Genomic DNA, 26,334 nt, shown 5'->3' with positions numbered 1-26,334 from the left:
CACCAATGCCGAATCCACTAATTCCTAAGAACACCTTGCGTACCGGACTCCAAAACATTTTTTGGCGCGCGCACGTGCGCGAGGACGTGCGTACTGCGTATATGTCACGGCGCACCACACCAATCGTCATTATGTCTGGCTGCTCAGTGATCGGGGGATTACCCACTCCTTCCTGACGTGACAACGATTGGCCTAATCTGTCCCCTCGGGAGGAGGCGGATGAGCATTTCTCGAAAACCTTTCGTTTTACTTAGTAGGGTAGGCGCTGTGAGGGTGGATGAAATAGGATGAATGATATATCAGAGGCGGAGAAGAGCGCACAGTATAGAGTAGACGTCACAATCTGTAATCCACGCCATTTTTACTGAGTTTTACTTTCTGCATACGCAGAGAAGTTGACAGCACGCAGCGATGTCTATGGAAGGCACTGCTAGACAATAACTGGTGCCATAACAGCCAGTAACAAAATGACAAGAAACAAAAAGACACGGCAGATGCAACAGGGAATTTGGATTCTCGCCCAGCAGCGCCGTAGGAATTCTAGTGAGAAACACCTGGAAACTCCTCGGGGAACCTTTACGCGAAGAGGTTGATTTCATATATAGGTATTCACGCTGGGCGTACGGGGAGCCGGATGTTTCACTGCGGGGCAGCTAATCGGTAAACATCCAAGATTTCGTTACGGTACGGCAAAAGGCGTAACGGTTTTGTCGTGGACATAAGCGACAATGGTTGCGGACTCCGGGGTCCCTTTCCTGGGCAAACACCGGTTCCCCGCAGGGTACAAGTGGACGGGCACTGCGTCTCGAATCAGTAGTTGGTATGACCAGAATAGAATGTGCCTGTCGTCCATTTAATCAACCTATAAATTTTCACCGAGAACTCAGCCCATGTTTTTTATGTGCCATGTTTTTTATGTGCCATTGATAATCGCTCTTAAGGCGAAGTGACAACACCAATCAATCGCACTTGCCAATTTAGTTACGAGCTAAAATCGGCAAAGGGCAAATCTTTAGAGTTTTATAAAAAAAAAAGCCAGAAACAAATTAGACGTGGGGCTCGCTGCGGGCTGATGTTAGCTCGAGACCCGCAGGACGTGCGGTTTTCAGCGAGAAGGGAGGAAAACACAGAGCGAGACAAAAACAGACAAAAAAGATTGGACAGAGCTCTGTTCTTTAATTCGCGCTGAGCAGAGGAAACGCAACAGATATGCATGCTGGTTGAGTAAACCCAGTATGCTTTGAAATGACAATGCAGTTAATTACTCGAATCTGGGCGTGTATGTTAGCGCGCCATGTACAAACCACCACCCGTGGTTACGTTCTTTGTACTTTCCACTTCCTTCGCAAGAGGCATTAACTATGCTGCATTTTTTTTCCCCGTGACATGTATGACTTTGCGTCCAGCAAAGCAGCCGATCAGCCTTCCGAACGTTGGATAAAATCGTTCGTTTGTGGTTTACTTCTTAAGCACCTATGTACACTACCAAAAAGAAAAGAACAAAATCTAGGAACTGGAAATGCTTTCAGTGATCAGCTTTCCTTGCGCTAACGACGAACTGCCCCAGCAACAAAGCTATTTTGGGCGTAGATAATGTCGGTTGCAAACGTCAACAACAACCAGCTCGAGAGCAAACGCAGAAGGTGCGGGATCTTCAATTAATATTTTGCGATATCTGAAAACTCAGCGTGCGTGCACACCAGATGGCGTCTTCACCGCAGTAACTTCCGAGGCACGCACCGAAGAATGATCCGGACGGTTTTACCGCTCCAAGAAAGTCCGCCGCCGACGTCGCGCGTCCTGCAGTGCTAGCAGATGCTTCGCCGCAGGGCATTCCCGCAGCTCGGAGCAGCTCCCGCAGCGGATCGTCGCGCGCAGGACGCGCGCGCGCCCCGACGCCAAGGCCGCCGTGGTAGCGGTGACAGCGGCGCCGAGAGGCGCCCATTAGACCTTCTCGAAGGTGGTCGCCCGTGAATCAATGGACGGAGCGGTGACAAATTGACGCAATTAGAGTGCTCCGCCGCCGCGGTTGCTCTACATCGGCACTCCCGCTGTTCGACGCCGCGCGGCGCGTACCCGGAACGCCGCAACGTGCCCTGCACGTGCGGAGATGGCAGCTGCTGGTGCCTTTTGTCTTGGCTTCCTGGGGTGCACGCTGTCTGGAGGAAGCGACCGCCTATGGCTGATTACGTGCACTGATTGCAGGTGTGTTCCCTACGCCAATGATGTTGCCCGACGACGCACCGACGTCTCTTCCGCTGTAAGTGTCTGCGAATATATATATACATACATACATACATACACACATACATACATACATACATACATTGATAGATAGATATATAGATAGATTGATAGATCGATAGATATTGCTGTGCTGAGGAAGACATGGAAAGCGGAGACGCATTTGTCCACTTCCTCTCCTCGCTGCACATCAGAGTATGCTCAGCCAAAAACCGTCATCTTCTTCCGGCTGCGACCTATCCCATGTTCACAAGGCTTTACGGAGGCTGTGTGCTAGCGTCCTATTCTTCCTTCTCTGTGTATAGATGGACCTATAAGGATTTTTTCCCGTTTACTATAGGAGCGCCGAAGGAACTGTTAATAACGGGTCGACGAAAAGTGGAACACAAAACGACAAATGGCGCGGTACGGGCCGCAATAGTATATAACTTCAATACTTTTACCCAGGCAGAAGAAATTCCCGCGTTTATTAAGTTTAGCTGTGCTTTCAAAAATCTAACGCATGATTCAAATAAATATTAATTTCTCTGAATTGGAAGCCTCCTAGTCCGACTGTAAGACATCCGCACGTAAAGCCCCGAAGCTCATTTCAGAAATGGTACATCCAATGACATACGCTTTCAAAAGACCACTTTACCTTGCTATTTTTGTCATTTTTGTAAACAACAAAAATGACTCAATATTTTAGCACTCTCACAGCAAACGTAATGGTCACGCGGCCTCTGTTCGATATAGTCGTAGTCATGTCAAGTGGGGCACGCAGCCGTAATACATGCTGTAGTATAGTGAGTGAGGTTATAACTGGACTCTGGAACGCTGGCTCGTGTGCACTTATTCCGGCATAAAAATTTGCAAAACCAATTGCAATAGTGAACACAGGTGCTTACAAGGCAACACACAGGCCGCAATGAAATCTTCCTCGCAGTTAACAGAGTATGAAACCGCGGAGCCCCAACATGTACTCGTTTATAGACTTATTAAGGCAAATACTTGGGGCTCTCATTAGGCCGTCAATACGAATGGCACGCTGATGATGGGTGAGGGATATGCCTAACTTCAATGACATCATCAATATCACCCTGAAAGTAAAGAAATTGTGGACAACTACTCGCCAGATAAAGAGGGAGGAAGGTCTTATTAGCATCAATGTCATCTTACCCTCTTGGCATCTTAGATGATTTCCGCTTCAGCATAGTACCAAAAAGAGGCGGGCCACTGAAACAGCCAATGTTCCGTTGTGCGGTACGGTATTTGATGCCGTTAAACAACTCCGGCCATTGGAGTGAAGTGGAATTAAGGGCGGCTTCTATTCCAAGAGGTGCAGTGGGTGATCGTATTGGTAAGTGCCGCAGCTGCATGCAGTTGATAAGAAGCGTCCGTGGCCACGGGAAATGCCGCGTATATATCCGGTCTCATGGCGACCGCTACGGGCGCGTGGGAGGCGCAGCGGCGGAGGAGCTCCCGTGGCTGCCGTCAGCGGGTAGTCGTCAGCGGGGGACGACGGCCCGCCAACGGCATCTGAAACGCTTTAATGAAGTGCGCATCCCGAATGAAACTGCGCACTCGAAGCACTGCGGGGAAGCGAAACAACGGACACACACGGCGCGCCGCTCGTTACTTAGCCTCGTTAACTGCCTGCGAGGAGTTTAATGTGAAAGAAGCGGAAAATAATAATCTGTATAGGTGCTCCTCCTGCTGTTGCGACTTCATGACAATGCATCTGCGTGAGCCAGGTGGAAAAAAGTATTTCTTAGGTTGTTTTGATTTTTAGAGTGACTTGCACACGGGGCGCTGTTTCTAAGACCAAAACATTTGTTGGAGAGAAAAAAATTGAGGCGGCCCACGCCATTGAACGTGAAATTCTGGAATTCCTAACGCGTACTGAAGGGCGGTAGAAAGAACGATCTTTAATGAGTCTGGCGGTGTCAGCCGAGCTGAGAAGCTAAGCTTGCTGTGTCAGAGTTGGAATGTCATATCAAGTAGCTGTAGCGCGAAGAGAGAACAAAGACAAAGAAGGAAACAAGACATGCACGACGGAATGCGCTCGTCCCGTCATCTCCTATCTTGCCTGCAGCTATACTGAACCTAACATAACCCGCTGCGGTGGCTCAGTAGCTAAGGCGTTGCGCTGCTGAGCACGACGTTGCGGGTTCGATTCCCGGCCACGGCGGCCGCTTTTCTGATGGAGGCGAAAGGCGAAAATGCACGTGTGTGCGAAATTTCAGTGCACGTTAAAGATCCCCAGGTGGACAAAATTAATCCGGAGCCCTCCACTACGGCGCACCTCATCACCTGCGTTGCGTCGGCGCGTTAATCCCTGCAATAAATCAATGAACCTAACATTATGTTTTGATGAATAAATCTCTAAGTTTAATATGTTGTCCTAGCCTGAGTGTGCCTTAAAATAGCAGTGTGATGCACGCAGGTCCATAGGTTGGCGTAGGTCACTTTTTATACATTTGCGTCATTAGCTTACTGCCCCTCAGGAAACATACACCACCTAAAAAGAACACTGTGAGCTCTTACAAGCCGGCCGTTGTTTGTGAAGTCTGTTCGTAATTGTGGAAGTAATTCGAACGAGTATCAGACAGATTCCTGAAGTGTATTCATTATTAGCATTTATGACGTTAGCCGGCTGTGGTTTCCTCGACAAGGTCTTCCAGCTAAGAGCAATCGTCACTTCTCCTAACTGTCCTGCTTTCCCTTTCGATTTGAGCGCGTGAACATTTGTTAATGGTGACTACAATTTTGTTTTCGTCGTTTTATCTTTGCATGATGTCGCTCGCAAATAAAACTATCTTTCGTACTAGGACTGCTGTTTCGGAACTCTAATTACGTCAGTCTACCAGGAAGAATTTTTGCTGTCTAAACAAAACTTCCAGCTTTTAACATCACCATATGTCGACAATGACAGTCAAAAGCAATGATTGCTTCATGATATCTGCAAAAAACTAACAGTTTTCCCGCAATCAAGTGTCAAAATTTTTACGTATGCTGAGCCTCGTAAGTGAACTTTGAGCTAAATGTCGTACGTATTTTAAATAAACCCACTGCGGTGCTGTTGTGCCCTTTCTTTATATTGGATGGTGTTGATTTTGTACCTGTTCCCAATGTCTGCCATTATGCTCTTCGTAACTCTTGTTTCAGCCTATTTTTCTGTCTTCTCTTTTTTATACGTAATCGTTTCTTCTCCCTTTTTCCTTTTCTTTATTTGTGGTTAAATTTATTCTAGCAGCCATTGCATATTAAGAAAAGTTCTTCTTCCCTGTTTTATTTTTTATTCTTCAAAAGTAAGCACAACGTTCCTCGCGTACGCCCGTTATTCGTGCCTATTTCGACTTCTTGCAGAAACTCGAGTAACATCTCATCGCAGTTGCGCTACGGCAGTCATAAAATTTCTTCATCATCATTAAAAACACCTCGAGTATCGTTCTTCATAAAATGAACCTATGGGGAGAACGCGCACACACAGAAAAAACGAATTGTCGTTTGCATTAAGTGTGAGATAGCCGCATGCCTCGAAATAGTATATACACACATCTCGGCCCTCTCTCCCGGCATTCGGCTGCGACCCTGCGGTCCGTATCGGCCTCGTAACGCCTCGGCCGCTGCGCAGATTAGCATCAGTCTGTCGGATTTCCTTTCCGTTACGTATGTGCGTGTACCGCTCGTTATCCGTCGCAGCGGTTGCGGAGGTGCTTAACTCCGGGATCTGGAGAGGGGGAGGGGGGCAAACCCGCGACACCCGTCCGTCCGTCGCAGTGGTCACGGCGACGACCGAGTCCCACGGGAACTATGCGGGCACTTCCACACCCCTCCGCTGTCGTCGTTTCCTTACGTAGTACGCCCCGGCTGAGAAGACGTTCGATGCGAGCGTCTCCGCCGCCAGCGGTGTGAGAACTGCGCGCCGTCCCTATGGGTGGCAGGGAACGGCGAAGAGGACAGTGCCACCCACCGGCAGCGCTGCGGCACACGCGACCGACCATCCCTTTTCCCGCGTGTGTCGGACACCCGCCAATGCACGAGAACAACGGGAGGTGACCCCGAACGTGTGACTATCACCCGGGCAATACCATGCTTGCATGCTCGCGCTGCCAATGTCCGATTCGCGAAACGCGAAGATATTGTATAACCTATTTTTGATTGGGGTCTGTTTTTGGAAGGATTGCAAGACAGCACGCGAAAACCCTCGTTATAAGGATATCGTCGGGACAGGATATTGACTTCGTTATGAGATGAATTTCGTTAAAGCGGGTGATTTGCTCTTCGTGCACAGGAGTTGGGACCGTGAAAAACTTCTAATAAAGCGATAATTTTATTAAAGCGCTCTTGTCACTATATATAGTAAAAGCTCGTTAATTCGAACTTCGGAATTTAGAATTTATGGATACTTCGAACTGTACGACTTGGTCCGGCCGAGTCTCCACACACGTCAGTGTATAAAGAAGCCCGTTAATTCGAACCCGGGTAGGTTCCGCAGCGGATAATTCGAACTACGCGCCCCCGCGCAGGCGCGTTGGCACCTGGCACACGGCAAGAGAAACTCACCCTGTGACTTCACACGAGGCTGCGTGAAACGCAGAAGGCAAAATAAGGTGAAACCAACCTGAATCCCACACGGCGGACGTTTTGGAAGACGCATTCTTAGCGAACTACCTCGATGGGGACCCGAGTACAGTGGTGTGTGTGGAGCGCTGACTTATGAGGGCATCTATCTCAGGTCAGGAGCTCAGGACCTATCGATGCCAATGACGACAAGGAAGACGAGAACGAGTCAGCCCTCATTTCCACAGCCGTTTTTCACCCCGTCACGTCACCGTCACGTCACCGTCTTCCGTCATGGGCGCCGTTTTTCGGGCGATTTCTCGCCGAAAACGGTGCGACGGTGACGGGAGGCCGAGCTCTACGTTTCCGTCACGTCAACGTGACGGGACCATGCCCCGTGCTAAACCAGCTAATCAGAAAACAAATTTTTACGGCTAAATTTAGCGAAAAGTGAGCCCAAACCATTTTCTTTACTTATCAGACTAAAAACGCTCAATTCTATAGGCTAAACTCATCACTAGGCAGACGACCCTGTAATCTGACGGAGAGCTCCAGTACGAAGGCTACTCGTTTACGTCTCCGTCGCGGTTTCTTGACGTGACGGTGCCGTGACGGAGAATGTGACGGCTGTGTGAATGAGGGCTCATAGTGCGGCCGTCCGATCACAAGTCATGGCCGGGTGAAATGCCACCCGTCTCTACTTCTGTTTTCAGGAGGTGAAGATGAGGCGTCCCGCTACATTCGTTTGTTACAGCGAAAATGGCTGACTATCGCCTTTAGGGACCAAAGGCAGGCCGCAATCATGGGATTTTTCAAGTATCAAAGTTCTGACGTGCCTTACGGATTCCCCATTGCAGTGTACTGTTGTTATTCATCACTTGCATTAGTTCGAACGTTCATAATTTCGAACCGAGATGAAGTCCCCTTGCGGTTCGAATGAACAAGCTTTTAGTGTCACTGTATTCCTATAGACACCTACATTCAGCCCCTTCAAATTCTCCATGTGTCGCTCAAATGAGTTCGCGAAAACCGCTTCCCAGCTTCCCGGTAAGTTATCAGTTTTCAGGACTATATACACATTATAGAGCATTATGCAGTATCGCGCAAAGCCTGAGTGACTGGGCAGTTATAAAACATCCGTGCTGGACTGCACTTCGTCAGGCTGCTAACGAATTCTTAATTAAGAAACAGAGAAGCTTAATGGTTGCTAATCATCAAATAAGGACGGCAAGCAAGACTTACCGTCTTGCTACGTCGGTAAGCTATGATATGGGAGTAAGACCTCTTCCATATGGGAATCCGTGTAGCTACGATATGGGAATAAGAAAATTTTACTTTATTAGTGCCAGCAGCCGGATCCCAACCACGAGGAAGAGATAATTAGAAGGATAAGAATGGGGTGGAGTGAATTAGGCAGGCATTTTCAGATAATAAATGACAGCCTACCATTGTTCGTGAAGAGGAAAGTGTATAACAGCTGCATCTTACCGGTACTCACCTACGGGGCAGAAACGGCGAGACTCACTAAGAGGGTTCAACTTAAATTGAGGACGACTCAGCGAGCAATGGAACAGAAGATGATAGGTGTAACGTTAAGGGACAAGAAGAGAGCGGAATGGGTCAGGGAACAAACACGTGTTAAGGACATATTAGTAGCAATTAAGAAGAAGAAATGGACGTGGGCAGGGCATGTAATGCGAAGGCAAGATAACCGTTGGTCGTTAAGGGTAACAGAGTGGGTCCCTAGATAGGGCAAGCGTGGCAGGGGGCGGCAGAAAGTTAGATGGGCAGATCTGATCAAGAAGTTTGCGGGTGTAAATCGGTCAGACCTAGCACAAGACTGGAATAATTGGAGATCTATGGGAGAGGCCTTTGCCCTGCGGTGGGCGTAGACAGGCTGCTGCGACTGCTGCTGCTGCTGCTGCTGCTGCTGCTGCTGCTACTGCTGCTACTGATGATGGTGAGTGCCAGCAGTGTCCAGGAATAAAAAAATGGATTTGCATTAGCTTTGCGACACGGGTCAACGAGTCGCCCAAAAGTGCACCGTTTGGTCGCTCGTATACTGCCTTCACGGTGGACCCACAGAATGGCTGTGCAGAGTAACTGACGTCAGAGGGGAACTTCAAGACACTCGGACCCAACCAATACCGCGTGGCAACGCATCAGAATCGACTTCAACAAAGTTGCAGGAAGCACAGTGCCCTCTGTCTCATAAATAAAATTAATCGTCTGCTTTTACGGTTCCTTTAAAACATCTGCTTGAACCCTAGTACCGTTCACTCTTAAACTAGAAGATAGACGGTAACAGTCGTAGTTGCTCCTCGCATATGATCGTTACAACCGTTTCCTTATCACGTTTACTACCCGGAAATGGAGCTATTTATAGCCAAGGAAGTCGAATTAGTAGCCTTTAGAAATGTTCATGCAACGATTACAAATTCAGTCGTCTTCCTGACTTATATCTATCCCCTGGCACATTTCTATGGCAATTTGAGATACTCGTGTGGTACACCGTGACCCAAATATTCCCCTTATAACCAAACATTGCCGAAGTATTTACGCAGGGAGCATTGGAGCTAAGTTGCAGTGACACGTTATTCTGAGCGCCATTTTACGTCACTGATATTCCCACAAACTCACATAACAGCTGCGTCTCCGTATACGACAGCAGTTGACGACGTCACCGTAAAGTCCGCCGTTAAAGTTCGATGCGTAGTGGGACACCTGTGGGACTCGGTGAGAAGAATAGCCAGTGGCGCCCTCTGCGCAGCATCGCGTGAGAAGTGTCTTCATTGTTACTTACGGAAACTGTACAGATAAGAAGAGTCATCAGCCAGCTCTTTATCACGCCTGCAACCGTAACCTACACCTTTCGTATACCTGAACGGTGCGCCATCAAATTCGCCATAAACTTTGGACACAGCGTGGGTCGCCCATATACGTGCACATCGTGGCCGTCTTTATTGGTGTTTAGAGAAACCGCCGATAAAGGAAGCAACTTGCGCCGCTGTCTATAGCGCCTGCGCTACCACCATGCCCGAGGAGGTATCTGATGGGCGCTCCCATCAAGCCTGCCATAAAGTTCGACAGGGCGTGAGACCTCCCGCATTATGTTCTGAGCAACAGTGGCTGTGGCGCCTTCCGTTGAGCATGCATGTCCGCTTCAGTTCTTATTTAGAGGCTCGTCCCGAGCACCATTTAGATGTGTTGTTTTTGCTTCTTGCTACCTTATACATTTCCGCTGCCGCTGGCGCTTTCCCAGTTCACCTGCCTCACCAAAAATACAGGTCGATTTCAAGTCGGGAGTGGGCGTCGGGAAGCAAATGATATAGTGGCACGAATACTTATCAATTCCCAAGCCATGAGGTTGCTATTGGCTATTATGCCACTGAAGGAATGGGCGATGATATCGCGTTGACCAACTAAGTGCGACAAAGTTGACGAAATGAATTTCGTTTGGTATTCTTGGTTACTTCAGGCAAATATACCGCAAGTGTTAATTACTTTTAGTAGATTAAACGAACGGTTAGGTTGCCATACTGCAGCCAGTGGCGTAGCCAGAAATTTTTGCTCGGGGTGGGGTGGGGGGGGGGGGGGAGCTGAGGGTCCACCTTGACCTCCTACATATAATTTTTCAACGGATTAAAAATATGTACAATAAATACATAACTACTAACTTATGATTTACATAACTATTCACGGTCAAAAACAAAAGAACTGAAACATTTCCGAGAGTTGTGGCCGAATTGCTACCACTGCTTGCGATTTTCTGTTTTGCCTACATCGCACTGAAAGTAATATGAAATTGTAGAACGAATATAAACATATATGGTTAACACACATCGCAGCAAAAAATATGGAAGGTAAGAACTAATTCATGTAAAACTAACAAAGCATGGAGCGGTCATTATAAACGTGAAAAGCACGAAGCAAATAACTTGTGGGTGGACGTTGTGTTTAACTGTCGTGTTGTCATTCAAGAATATATATATTTTTTATTTTTGCACACATCTGACGGTTAGGCACAAATCCTAACACCTCTGTCTTTTATGCCAATATATTGCGTAGAAGCATTTTGTGAACCGTCGTGTACTGCGGATAATTGCACCAAAATTAGTCACACACAAAAAATACCTCTAAATGTACTGTTGCGGTGAAAAAAAGCGGGAAGATTATATTATGATCAGGATAAGAAAAGTGTCACTGGCAACAAAGTGTACGTTTATATTTTGGAACCTTCAGAAAGCGCAACACTGAAAAAAAATAAAAATGACAGGAGCAAAGGGAACACAAGACGCGTTTCGCGTTTTTTCAGTGTTCTGAAGGTTTCAAAATGCAAATTCACCAACTAGCCCAACTCGCCATTCTGCTGCAGTAGATTTATATACAAAAGGCTCGTTCTACATGGTGCGAATTTACCGGCGAATTCGCTGCTGCGCGGCCGCTCCCGCGGCAAAACGACCTATTCTTCTCGCTGTGGCAATAGTTTTGCCGCGCGAACGGCGCCGTAGCAGCAAATTCGCAGGCAAATTCGCACCGTGTCGAGCGTGTGTGTGCGTGTGTGTGTGTATGGAGGAGGGGGGGGGGGGCGAAGTTCGAAGTCGTTAGTGCAATGCTTTCCGGTGGCGGCCCTGGTTGCATGAAGGTACTGCGGTTTCGCCCGCGAATCATTGTTCTGAGCAGTGTCTGCCCGTCGTGTGGCGGAGCTCGAGCTCGCAGAACACTCCCGTAGACGAAGGCCTTGCGTAGGAATTAGGCATGCCAGGAGGAAAACGGTCCGGGCCTCCAAACGAGAGTAGGTGCGCTTTCCAGACAGGATTCCTGGGGTTTTAGACGAAATCCTATGATGGTTTTCGGCGCAGGTGGCTGCCTTGGTCGCCGCGCATATGACAGCGCGACGAATTTCCAGGGGGGTGGGGGCGCTGAAGCCCCATAAGTCCCTCACCCCCCTCGCTACGCCCCTGACGGCAGCTATATCGCGTTGCAGGCATTAAACAAATGTTTCAGTTGCTTTCAGTTTTAGTTTCAGTTTTCAGAACTGAAACGACTGTTTCAGTGGAGAAGTGGCTTTAGGCGTCGTGGTGCTGAGCCCAAGGACGCTGGTTCACTCCCGGCCGCGGTGGCCACTTTTCAGATGGAGGCGAAAAAGTCGGCGCAGCTTGCACTAGTGGTGCAAGGCCGGAGAAACAGCAGAGCTGGTGGCCCCCCTCCCTTCGTCAGAGACCCGGCTGTTGCACCTAACAAGGATTTACGAACTTGCCGCTGAGAGTTGCTCGGATAGTTTCGTCCGCAGCCTTTCATATCTCTCCCAAAGTGGAACGCGTTACCACGCGCTAGAACCCGCGGCAACCGGCTTCGCGAACTCGGCGTCTACAGCGCGAGCTTTTCTGTGCTTCCCACTTCAGGCGCGAACGCACGTGAGCTGGCGAGGAGCAGAGCACATGAGATATTCCGCCACGAACGCTGGGCAGAGTGTTCTCAAAGGTCGAGCTGGCCGACGCCGGGCGCGACGCTCCTGACGATGCGTGCGCTCTCGTGCGCTCGGTAGTTTTTCCGTATATTTTCTGCGAAGGCCACCGGACCAAGCTCAAGCTTCTTAACAGTTCTGCTGTTAAAAGCGAAAACGCCCGTGTGTGGAGATACCGGTGCAGGTTACAGATCCCCAGGGGGTCAAAATTAATCCGGAGCCCTCCACTACTGCGCGTCTCATAGCCCAGGTGGGTGTATCTTCGGCGCGCTAAACCCCATAACTAGATTCCAGTTATTTTACTATCCTTTCACGTAACGCTATAAATTGTTCGCGCTCGCTCTCGTCGTTCCGCCGCCCGCCTGACCAACTATTTCTCGCAGGAGTGCCAAAAGGTGGGCCACTTGGTATACAATGTTAACGGAATACCAGCTTGGAGACACGGGCAAGCAGAGGGAGGCGATGGCAGCGAAACGCTGTTTCAACACGAAAGTGTTTTATTCCGGAATGTACAAACATTTGAGTGACGTCATATCCGTCACGGAAATGACGCTAGTACGACTAAGCAAGCGGCCTGTAAAGGGTGCACCACTGCACACATGGTCTTCTTGCGGGGAAGCCACCTTTAGAATCAGTGTACGTTATACTTAGGGTTGTTCGTTTTCTGGTTTTATATTTGAATACGAAAGTGTTTTATGCAGGGATACACCAAGATTTCACTGACATCATATCCGTCACGGAAATGACACCAGTACACCTTTGCCGAAGCGAACCGCCAGCAGGACGTCGCTCGCGAAGCACACCCACAAGACAGCCGCCGACCCGCAAATCATGCTCAGTTGCAGATTTCGCTGCACATTTCACTTTCGTGTTTTACCGATTCCTATGACAGAAGAATCAACCACAGTTTTTGTACTGTCCCCGTTTTATCGCGCCCTCCTCACTGACCAATTTGCTGTGCACGTGACATCACCCTGGAGGCGCTCCGTTGCTTAAATCGTGTGATTCTCACCCCTGATTCAGAAAGCTGCAGCTCGCCCGAAAGAATTTCCCGTTTGTGGCTTGCCAACGCCCTGACTGATGTCACTTTTATATTGCGAGGTGGGTTCACGGGGCACCAGAGTTGTTGAAGGAGAGTAATTGGTTGGTCTTCATAGAAACTGTTTTCAGGTTCAATTTGACTATAATATAACCCTGTCGTGTCACTTACTCACAAAGTATCACTTTAATTGATGGATTGTGCGGTTTAACGCGCCGGAGCTACAACTGGACTATGAGGCACGCCGTAGTGGAGGGCTCCGGATTAAATTTAACACCAGGGGATCTTAAGCGTGCGCCGAAATCTACACACACGGGCGTTTTTGCTTTTCCCCTCCACCAAAAAAGCAGCTGCCGTTGCCGGGATGGAACCCGCGACCTTGGGCTCAGGAACACAACGCCGAGTCCACTTCAAAGCTCTTGGGATAACGTGAAATAGCCAGCCAATATCTTCCCCCCCCCCTCCCCATTTTAGTGGTGATGTTACAGCTGAAGTTGAAGGCAGAAAATTTCGGCAATAAATAAATAAAAAGTGAACGGAGTTGCGACAAAGGAATAACTGCAGATAAAAGAATTCACCCAGAACAAAATAATATTCAAAATTACCCTACAAATTTTTTACGTACCAAGGGTGTCAGCGACTGGAAGAATGTCACTATAAGGCGAAATCATACACATACAGAAGGGGAAAGGGCGGCGTTGTTTCTATTGTATAGAATCTGTTTAACAAGGTAACAACTCCCGAATAAATCACATTCCGTGTCTGCGTCCTCCAAGAGAGCAGGCTGAACTCGGAAATGTCCCTAATGTACACCACATTGGTGGCAGAAATTGTGCTTGGATTCTAAGGAGTAGCAGGAGTCACAAGCGAATTGCAAGACCAGGGCGTGTAAAGTACTTGCGTACTTGCGCACGGATTCCAAAGGTTGCATCATGTGGACCAAAGATGGTAAAAGAATCATTCACAGTAAGGATGCGGATAAAGAAGTCGTAGGTTTTGGGCGAGTTGTTATCTATACCGTTTATCTTGATGTTGAAAACGCTCACAAAACAGGGACGAAAGGCAGAAAAAACAGACGCCATGGTGCTCGCAATGTACTCGCAATCTATTTTTGTACCTCCGTCCCTGTTTTGTGAGCGCCTTCAACACCAAGATTAACAGTTACCAACTAGTCCAACTGTTCGTTCTACTGCAGTAATCTGTACTGACTTAACGCTCACAGCGCAAGAAAAACAGACAAGGACGACAATACTACGTCGCATAACACGATCCGCATTGTGTAGGGCTATACGCGACTTTGTTTAGTCCTGGTCTTTTTTTCTCTCTATTTGCTATGTAATAGGATGTATTCGAAGTTATTCGGAGCGTGTTTAAAAAACTCGCTTAGGGAGCTTGACTGGTAGAATGTTTGTTATGCCGGTAAGCGAAAATTCGAGCACACAATTATTCTCTGATACAGAAAGAGCTGGGATGTTATGAACAACATACACATGTTATGAAAAATACGTGTTCAGCCAGTTAGACAATGAGCCTACTTCTAGCACTCACTTTTGGGGTGTTAGAACTTGTGTTCGTATGAATTCAATAAAAGAGAATTTAGGTCAGTTCAAAGCGGTAAGGGGACCGCGGTCCGAGAAAGCCACGAAGGCCATTCCACCGCCCCCCCCCCCCCCTTGTATTTTAGGGACGGATGAGGCTAGAGCCACTAAATACGCTAGGCTTAACCTTTATTTAAAGAAACTAGGTGAGACCACTAAGTCTGCCAAGAATGAAATAACAATTACGGATAATTACTTTTCTGTAGTGCACGCTATGCACCAACCTAGAGTGACTTCGATTTTAGCTCGCACCGCAACGATCAGCCACCTTGTACCGCACACGAAGAAAAAGAAAACGAACAAAGCAGCCGAAATGCCATTAGGGTAAGCCCACACGGCACCGCGAAGTTTTTTAATATTTTATGTTGGATTGGTTCTTTCTTTAGGTTTCTGTTCTTTTTTTCTTTTCGATTTTTTTTTTACTTTTGTGTCCTTTTATAGTCCCCGTATCCCTTGCAAGCTTCATGGCCAAGCTCTACGCACCTATATGTGACATTGTGTCCGCCTAATGAGGCGTGCATCGACATCAGTGACCGCTTCAGGCGCTTGCATTCGGTTCTCGCTGCGGCGCGAGATGCAAGGACGTTGGGTTCGTGACTGCGGTTTGGGCAGCATTCCGTGAACGTTGAACGTACTTTTAATCGCGCGCGTGTGCGTGGGTGCGTGCCAGTGTGTGTGCGTTAGTGAGTGCGTGCGCGAGTACGCCTGCTAGTGCTCGTCGGTGGTTTTGTGTGTTCTCTTGCTTAACACTTTTAACAGCGGAGCTTTTGTGCAAGCCGTAAGTTCGGTGTTGCAGGAAAAAATACCCAGAAAATGCGAACGTTCGTGAGGGCGTGCTTCCCGGCGACAGCCGAGCGTCCCCGGTACGCGGAGTGGTTTTAGCAAAAAAAAAAAAAAAAAACTCCAGCGCTGTCGTCAAGCGCTACCGCGCATGTATAAACAAGACTCCAGTGCTAATGCTAAAGTTGAAAAGACACCCTGCTTGAGAGAGGTCACCAAGGCCACCGCATTCTCTAGAAGCCATTCTGGATAATTGGAGACATGGCTACGAGTGTGCCACTCCTTCCCGAGGCGACTTGCAGATCCCGCCACCGCTGCCTCGAGTCGATCACGAAGAGCTGGCGGAAGTCCACAATGCTGAGGATGACTTCGCGTCCACCACTCGCTGCGAGGAAGACGACGACCTCTTCGATGCATGTGCCGACGATTACTAGCACTGAAACTATGCAAATAAACAATGATACTGAAACTTAACTATATATATATGTATCCGGCAATGTTCACCTACAACAGCTTCGCCATTAAAGTCTTGTTCATGAGTGCAAGCTTCCCTGAATTTTTTTCATCGTCACGTGGAAGCAAAGTTCGCCGCGGAGCTGACCTCTCTTCTCCATTGACGTTTCCTCACCCACTCTCACGATTCGCCCGTGCGTAGGTGTTAAAGGCGTCAACATATCGCTGCTAAATCGGGGGCACGTCCGCGGTGCTTAAGCGCCACCTGTTGCGCAATCGCCGCCACTCTGTGAGTCAACCGCGGCGGCCTTGAATCGCGCTGGGTCTGACACAGGCGAGCGCCATGGCTGTACAAGCAGCGATGGCGTCGTCGATACGGGCCACCCGTACTCGGGCGCCCATTCACGGCACGTCCTCACTTCTTAGCAGCTACTCAGCCCGAAAGACGCGCGTCTCCGCTAATGCGCCAGGGGAGGATACACAATGATGCGGAGGACTCGGAAAACTCGTTAATTAAATTTGATTGTGCGAGTTGGCAAGCGTAGTCACTTTTTGAGCCTGAACGCTTCCTGCTCCGCGTGGTGGCTGGTCGTAATTAATACGACAAATGCTTCCGATGAAGCCGACATACGTGCCCGGTTTTGCGGATTTATGCCGTACTTGTGTCTTATCTTGTTCTTTTTTAAATATTTTGATTGATTTTTTTTTCGTTTATACTCAAACTGCGGCCACTTGAAGGGCATCCCGCAAACGCACTGGAGTGGCTGTACAGGGATATATCGTAACTCTAATAATAACAGCGCTGCAGTTTCCATTTCGACAGTGTTATGCAACTAAGGGTGTTCACATGCCACGTTTGCAGTTTCAGTGATCATTGAACTTTTCGTCATCGATATTTTTGGGGGGAAGGGGGGGTTGCATTTACAATGCTTACTCCAGCTAATACTCTCCGGGAGTAATGGTCACGATTTTATGTGAATGTGAATGGTGCGTACCAGTCGTATTAGTTTTACGGTGCGTTGTGTCATCTAATTGTTTACGGGCTACCGTCTCAATGCTCACCAAAATTTCCTCTATGGATTGGTATTAAATGCTTGTGAAATTGTCCAACATTCCCACCTGTGGCCGGACACTCAGGCCGAACTTTTAGACTGTGAAGTATGTCGAATAGTGAAAGACTCATGGTGAAAAAAGCGCATAAAAGACGAAGACAGAGATAGGGCAAACACAAAAACGGCGATTTTACCCTATCTATGTCTTCGCCTTTTATGCGCGGTTTTCACCATGAAAATTCACCATCTTGTCCAGTTCGCCGCACTTGTAAGTGAAAGGCTCCTGGATATACGGCTTATACAACATATAGGGACCATTTAATTGGAAGGAGCCGTCGTATACGGTTTTGATTTTTCCTTTCATCGGACGTACACTGCCCGCGTGTCGTCAACAGTCAAACTGGTGAATTCCTGCTGGGTGTCCAGCAATTCTCAGAGCCACAAATACGCCTATGTATGCACAGTACATACACAAACTACTAGCGCCTCTTCTATACGGTATTAAACACTTTGCGCCTAGTTCTTCAATTTTTTAAGGGTACATGCCTATGTGAATATTCATGATTTACCGTTCATAGAAAAGGGTGCTGGTCGAGTGTAGCGATTGCCGGCACATCTTGTAAGCCTAGCTCCACCGTTAACTAACTAACTAACCAACTAACTAACTAACTAACTAGCTAGCTAGCTAACTAACTAACTAACTAACTAACTAACTAACTAACTAACTAACTAACCGAATGACTGACTGGCTAACAGCAACGACGACATCTGTCATCTCTCAGAAACTGACGCACGATGCATGTTTATAACCAATAAGTCTATTAAGCGAGGCACTGAAAACACGGAGCTCTCGATAAGGTTTTAATCACTGCATGGAAGTATCACGTGCGCAGTGTGCATACGAGCGTGGACTCACAATGCCTTCTTTCGCATGGTTCCTACTCACGCCGGCTCCCATGGACGCTGTGATCTCGCCGGCTCCCATGCATGCGACTCCTGACACCCGAACGGCTGCGTTGGAAGGCGGCGCTTTCGCGCATGCGTGCCGCTGTTCCGAGCTGCGGCTGCGGCTCTCTCATCGGAGAATTGCCACTACTTTCGTTCCCACCACGCTGGCGGGACCTTTAATTCTTCATCTTGTGGGAATCGGCGCCCGTGGTATGGCGAGGCGAGAAGGCACTACTCTCGGTATCACCGCTCCGGCGTTTCCCTTAATGTTAATTTGACAATGCCGATTGTCATCTCGTCGTAAAGGTGCTTTACCTGGCGATGCTCTCGGGCATTTAGATACCCTTTTAAACAGGTTATCGAGGCCAGTGGCACGTCCATGCGTATTCTTAGTTTTAATTTTTCCTTCTCGCCTACTTCTGACGACTTAAATTCTCGTAAGGCCGGGTTCAGACTGTTGTCGCAACTGTCGTAATATCTTTAAATAATGGTGTCATTTGACATCTCAGCCAACCGAACTGCGTGAAGTGCCGTTTTTTTACGTCCATAGCGCACGGTATATGCTGTTACATCGATAGTCTGAACATTGCATAACGCCTTGTAGGCGCAATATTACTGCACAGTGAAATTTGTCGCGAAACATCCTAGTAGCTTATTTTTTTTTCCACAGTCTTTCTAGCGCGCTATAATTTTAGAGAGCAAATAAAGAACACTTACAAAGCTCGACGTATACGTCAACGTATGAATGTTGTCTGAGCAAAGAAGCATGTGCGTGCGTGGTTGCAGATGACTACGTGCTATGGAACAAGCGTTTAGGCATGATAACTTTTGTTGGCCCCTAATTTTATGGTAAGGTCGTGTAGGCATCCATTATCACGCTTTCAGCGTCTATGTTAGGAAGGAAGGAAGTAAACTTTATTTTACTGAGCGCCGTCTTGGGATGCTGTGGCCATGGCTTCCTCTGCTCTGGACGTCAGCAGGAAAGAGATTCTGGAGCTGGCAGTATTAAGATTGTGTTTCATTCCTACTATTGTCGAAACCGGGATTATTTTCACGACAGCCCTACTTTACTGCTGATCTGGCGGTGCGACAGCGGTAGTAAGAATATACAATCGCTACATTGCAATTTTATAAGCAGTTTTTACGTACGCTTTATATGCACTTTTATGTGTATTTATATTGCCGCGAACCATACATTGGGTTTGTGTTTTGCTTTTACCGCCCGGCTGCGCCGGTCTGTGTTATCTCTGCGCCAAGGGAAGCGCGTGTTCCATTCTTTCTTTCTGTGCCGCATGTGTTATCTGTTGTGATAGGGAGAGCATTCCGATCTAACGTGAACAGCCCAGAATAATCTTCTTGGATCTACTATGTTCTCGATGCGAATCGACGTTTCGGGAACCACGCGCGCCGAAAGATAAAAAGCCTGCAGTGCGGACTCTGGGGCATTCGATTCTGCGACGCTCGCCGACGCAAGTCACTTTGTTGACCGCTGCTTCGCCGCCTCTGTATTCTTTTGAGTTGTTAGGGGAGCACAAGTTCGCTCCAATAAACTTGTTTCTCCTTCAAGACAACTGCGTCGTCCTTGGCTTCGTGACAATATAAATTCCCCTATGGTAGGAACTACTCCAGGATGCGGCATATCCTATCTGTAGACTTGAGTTTACCTGCACTCATTTGTTTCCCTTTATGAAATCAGAAATTTTTTGCCGTGTATCTGCTCCTTTCGTTGCAAATGTCGGTGAAAGACGGACGATAGTCGACTAGCGCCCCTGGCCAGAAAAGGCCTCCCTTCTCTTTCCTGCTCACCTCTCAGGCTGTTCCTTTCCCGTCTCGTTCCTCCCAACATAACACGCTAGACGTTTGCTCAAGTCCATTTAAATTTACCGCGTTCTACTGCTCCAAGTCGGGTGCCTGCCGTACGGTGGATACGCGCGTGAATTGAGACGCCCTACTACAGCATTTATAGAACCACGATGCCCTACTGCGCGAGCATTCCAAGCGGAACGTGTATCTCATCTAGTAGAGCCTTTGGTTGCTATTGCCGTTGGATTTCTTAAATGACGCCAGGAGGTGGCGCTGGAAACAGCAGCCGACGGTTTTCTGCCGTTGATGTAGTATTTCATTTGCTACCGCAAAACCCAAGCATTCATGAATTTTTTTAATAAAGGAACACTGTAATAAAGGAACACTGTTTTCTGCCTTATATTTGCGAAATATCTTGATCTTGTTCAACAATGTTGACAAGTATGAACAATGACACCGGACTTAGACGTTTAGATTTGGCTGTGAGTATATTAGACTATTGCGCAAATATGATTTTTACTTTGGCCGGGTGGCTGAATCGAGTCACAAACAGACAGACAGACAGACAGACGGACAGACAGTCAGATCAAAATATCTGCGTTCAAGTTGCCCTAGAAAGACTATCGTCTTTAAAAGTCTGCGCATGTCGCTGGAGTTAAGGTGGGGGTGAAGTCATCTCGCGGAACTAGCGGTCCTATAGCCGTAATGTTGTTGTGGACGACTCTCGGCGTTGTCTCTAGTGAGTGCTCGATACTGGCTGATTCGATCCACTGGTATGCCTAGCTGTTGACGCTCACACTGGCTTTGCGCCGCAGCGCCGCATTTGTGACTTACTGCTTCAAGACCGAGGGGTCAAAAACCGTTGTGCACGAATATACGAAAAGTTTTACAAATACATACAAACGTGCACAACGGCCTAGTTTGCTTTCTTTACGTGACTTCTGCGATGAAATAAATACACAAAGCTCTCACTTACTAGACAGTTAGCGCCATCTTGTGAAAACTCGATAACCATAATGCGTTTCTTGTTAACTTTTTTATTTTCTTAAATAAGATGTATTTCGAAAAGAAGCAAACTAGGCCATTAGGAACATTTCTAACTATTTGCAAACCTTTTCGTATTGGTGCGGGATGCTTCTTAAGTGGATCATGAATTAGTAAGTCCAATTGGAATGCGATCAGGTGAGTCTTTTGTGTGCGCATGCTGGCTCTCGGTGATGGACGCGGTGTCCTTTGCGCGCCAAATCAATCACCCGGAAATCTCCTTTCGGCACTTCGTGTACTCAGTATCTTTCCCGAGAAAAGGGAAACTGATGTCTATTTGTGTTCTCTGTTGCCCAGGGACAGAATAGAGGCAGGTCTCGCTCAAATAGCAGCCCCCTTAGGCGCCCCAAGATACCAGGCGGCGAAGACGAGTTGAGAGACTGGAAAATCGGGAAACGCGTGAGGGCAGTGTTTCTAAGCATTCTCTCTGTGGATTTTTGAGCTAAAAATTGTTTCAGATAATTCACTCAACCCTATATCAAGGAATAGTGTGTGCGGTTGTTGGATGAATAACCAAGAGTACACTGCCGTTGGTAGCTTGAGTTCAACGATCCAGTGTCATGGCCCGTCTAAAGGCCCAACCACATGCACGCGTAAAACCGACGTACTCGCGCAACGACGTACGCCTGCGGCGACATACGCCGTTGCCTTTACGCCGACCGACAACGTCGGAGAGGGCGAGTAACCACATATCGCCGCAACGCGCGCGTAAACCAATGCGCCGCGCAGTGTGGCTCGACTACCCCGAACTCAGCTTTGTGGCGACCAGTTCAACTACATTTTAACTCAAATAAAACAAATAATGTCTATTCTCACAAAAGTACGTATACTTATTACAGAATCAGCTAAAACAGTTCTTGGGACATTAAAAAACGTTGAGGATTAGTATGCATACTTGCCAGGCACGAAACCCTCCGCTACATTTGGCGTAAACTGCCTTGCTCCCATAGTTGCTCGTTGCTTCGCTTGGTTTGTCCGGTTGTTTGCTCCCCGTATTTTACAAATTACTTCGTTTTATCGCATAATTAATAGTAAAGTTAGCTTATTTATGAATTTGCTGTCTTGTTGTGCCAAATAACATCACCGCCAGAGGTCTACGTCAACACCGTGCGCCCGACAGTTTGCGTCGATAACTGTACGTCGATGTCTGGCGGGGTCTGACTTGGTCGTAACAAGCGCGTAGCAATGCATTCCGCGTACGCCGGAGTACGCCGGTTCCTTACGCGCTTACGCCGGTTTACGTCGTTGTGCGAGTACGTCGGTTTTACGCGTGCATGTGGTTGGGCCTTAAGAGCAGCATATATGAACAATGTCATGAATTGAGGGACGAGGCGAGGATAAGCACCGCCGTATCTTTATTCGAGTGGCGTTGCCTGAATGTGCACTGAAATTGAAGAAGCTGCGAAAGGTGCCCCGATTTTGTGCTCTTTGATTCGGTAAAGCTGCGCAGTAGGTGGGGTTGAAACCATGGTGTTAACTGTTGCACCTAAAAAAGACAATGTAGTATGTTATGGTAAACACTTGGCTGAAAATAACCGGATAAAATAGTGGGCTGATACAACAGGACAGATCATGACAAATGTCGGGAGTCTTTTCCTTTTCTGCTCTCGCAATATTTATTTATTTATTTATTTATTTGCAGGATTTATTTGCCCCCTGTTTCTAATGATTTCTCAGTCATTTCGCTTCCATTTCAGACTTTTTTGTTGTTGTTGTTGTTGGGTTGCCCGGGCTTTCCCTATTTTCTTACCCTGCAGTTTCCGAGCAGCTTGCAGACCAACTCATTGGTTTTAAAGGCCATCGAAATCGGCCATGTCACCGCCTTTTAAGCCCTCGTCACGACGAACTAGCAAGTACTGACATTGACCATACGGAAAGAACGGAAAATAACCGTCTGCGAACCCAACGTGTCCAACCTCTGAAACAGAGCCGATATCTCGCGGTACACTAAACTGTCGCAGATACCTGAGCCGCAAAAGCGGCCGTGTTTTTCGTGCTCCGGAAGAGAGAAAGAAAACGAATAGCGTCGATGTCACAGCGCGCGCGCGCGAGCGGGCAGGATGAATCCCCTCCGCGCCGCGCGAACCACTTCCGGGCTCGACGGAAGGAGTCCGCGGCTCGTCAGCAGAGAACGCCCGCGTGGTCGTCGTGCAAATGTCGCCCTGTGTAAACAGGCTTCCCACTCGAGCGAGCCTCTCGACAGCTCGTGTTTGCACGCGCTGTCGAGAAGCGCGCGCGCTTCTCTTCAGCCTCCTTTCGCGCCGACCCGAGCAAGCGCAGACGCCGCCGCGATAACGACAGCTGATGGACCCCTAATGGGATTACCAGCAACACGCACTTACACACGCGACTTAAGTTGCACGTGCGTGCGTGAGTGTGGGTGTGTGTGTATACAGGCACTCGACCGTTCGTTCGTGTCTCCCGTAGTTGAAAAGTATTTCCCTCTGTTTTACCTCATGCTGCGTGTATATACGGACGGGTGGCAGATATGACTTGCTTGACGGTCTGCTTTTCTTCCGACTGTCATCGTAGGCGTGACACCCCGTTTGCATACGACTGGGCGGAAATGCTTTTGCGAAGGTTTGAACGCAGATTAATTTTGTGAATACTCTGCGGAAATTAACTCACCCTGTAGGGGTGCATTTTAATGTGAACAAAGCTTGGTGTTGGGCTGGTTGGTTGCTCATTATAAAGGAATTAATTATAATTCGACACGAAAGTAAGACGAGAACAGGCTACGGGCGGACAGCGGTGGGAGCAACTATCAACTGGTTTATTCAAAATAAAGTGGTTGTTTATAGAGGTATGGTACAAGTGAAACGTTATAGGCAGTTACGACTGAAAAAAAAATGTGCTAAAAGAAGTGGAAGCACAAAGAGAGGAAATGAATCAGGGAGCACCGGCTTACACCGCGATACACGACATGGTGGCGGTGTCCTACTAGCAGTGCGTAATGAAATACCATCAAGTGTTGTCCACGTTAGTAACAACATTGAAACTGTTTGGGCTGTCGTCCAGATAGCTCACCAAAAAATTGTTTTAGGAGTGTGCTACCGTCCACCCAATTTTCCATCAGGCTTCACAGATCATCTACACGATTTAATTAACCACGTGATATCCAGCTACTCGAATCTGCCCTTAATCCTACTCGGCGATTTCAATCTTCCAAATATTAGGTGGCAAAATCAACCCCCAATCCTGCAGCCCTTTTCTTCATTAGCAAGTGACTTCATGGATGTTTGCACATTATTTTCATTAACGCAGCTCATAACCAAACCTACAAGAATCACGCAGTCGGTTTCTAGCACACTTGACCTGGTTCTAACATCTCGCCCTGATCTTGTTTCCAACATAACATATCTTCCAGGACTGAGCGATCATTTATTGCTTACATTTGACGTGAATCTGATACCTCCTAAAAAAGAACGAAACACTAAAATTATTCGAAATTACAACAAAGCCAACTTCCAAGCAATCAACGCCGAACTGAGTAATTTTCTAGACATATTCACCGCCAGCTTTGACAGCCGTAGCGTGCAAACTAACTGGGACATGTTCTTATCAAAAGTCAATGATCTTACATCTAAGTACATACCCGTGCATACTATCACAGTTAACCCAGAAGCTCCGTGGTATAACGTTCACTTAAAACGTTTGTCAAACAGAAAAAAGCGCCTGTATCGGTCTGCTAAACGATCCACAAATCCCGCCCGTTGGCAAGATTACAAGACAGCCTCAGAAGAATATATAGGAGCACTAAAAAGTGCCAAAGATAACTTTTTCCGCAATAACCTGCCAAACATGCTCACAACTAATATCAAAAAGTTTTGGCGCGTGATAAACGCCAACAGTGATACTGTCATATCGCTTGTTCATAACAACGGTGAATCTATTCCTGATGAAGACTGTGCTTCCTTGCTTAATGGTGTCTTTTCACAAAACTTCACTTCCGTTGCACACTGCCCATCACCACAACTAGAATGCTTTGATTACCCTGCAATGTTGCCGCTAACAATTGATTACGATGGTGTAAAAAGTGCTTTAACATTGTTAAATGTATCTTCAGCCCCAGGATGTGATTTAATTACTCCCAAGTTCTTGGTGGGCACACTTTGTTATTCTTCAGTCTTTCTATCAATGATTTTTCAGCAGTCCCTCACCGAAGGTTCTCTGCCATCACACTGGAAGGTTGGTAAGGTTGTTCCATTTCACAAATCTGGTAACAAGCAATGCCCATTTAACTATCGTCCAATTTCGCTTACTAGTATTCCATGTAAGATACTTGAACACATTTTGTATTCACATCTAGCCAACTTCCTCGAGACGAATTCTTTTTTTACACCATCCCAACATGGCTTTCGTAAATCATATTCATGCGAAACACAACTGGCATCATTTACGCACAAATTAAACGTTATTCTTGATCGTTCATCAGAGGCAGATTGCATATTTTTAGATTTCAGTAAAGCTTTCGATAAAGTATGTCACAAACTTCTGTTGCTTAAACTCCGGTTTCTTAATCTAGATTCACAACTCTTAACCTGGATTGAATGTTTTTTAACTAACCGTTCCCAATTCGTCAGCGCTAACGACAAAGAATCTGAGCTAAGTGCAGTGCGCTCTGGTGTGCCACAAGGCTCAGTTCTTGGTCCGCTCCTCTTTTTAATCTACATTAACGATCTACCCTCTAATGTTACTAGCAACATTCATCTCTTTGCTGACGATTGCGTGATCTTCCGAGAAATAACATGCACTAACGACTTACATATTCTTCAGTCAGATCTTAATGCAATTTCAGAATGGTGTAACAACTGGTTGATGGAATTAAACCCAAATAAGTGTAAACTCATGCGTGTAACTAGGTCTCCTAGCACACCGCCTGTGTACTACCTAGGTAATAACCCGTTAGAAAATGTACCCTCTTACAAATACCTTGGTGTGCACATCACAACTAACCTAACCTGGAACGTTCATATCACCTATGTAATTAACAACGCCAACCGCATGCTTGGGTACCTACGCCGTAACTTTTCAAAAGCCCCTTCCACTCTAAAATTACTCCTATACAAAACACTAATTCGCTCAAAACTAGAATACGCAGCAGCAATATGGGATCCCTTTCACGTCAATTTAATACAGTCACTAGAAATGGTTCAGAATAACTCGGCTCGTTTCATTACATGCAATTACAATCGCACCGCAAGCATATCATCCATGAAAGCAGACCTTAGTCTACCATCCCTTGCATCACGCCGTAAAGTTTCCCGCTTGTCTTTTTCACAAGCTCTACCACCATGCCTTCTTACATAATGAATTCATAATCCGTCCACATCACATTTCACAACGTTTGGATCATCCCTT

The sequence above is a fragment of the Haemaphysalis longicornis genome, unplaced genomic scaffold, assembly GCF_048455015.1.
Source record: "Haemaphysalis longicornis isolate Haplotype H1 unplaced genomic scaffold, Haemaphysalis longicornis Haplotype H1 scaffold_2, whole genome shotgun sequence".
NCBI lineage: Eukaryota > Metazoa > Arthropoda > Arachnida > Ixodida > Ixodidae > Haemaphysalis > Haemaphysalis longicornis.
This window is presented reverse-complemented; position numbering follows the sequence as displayed.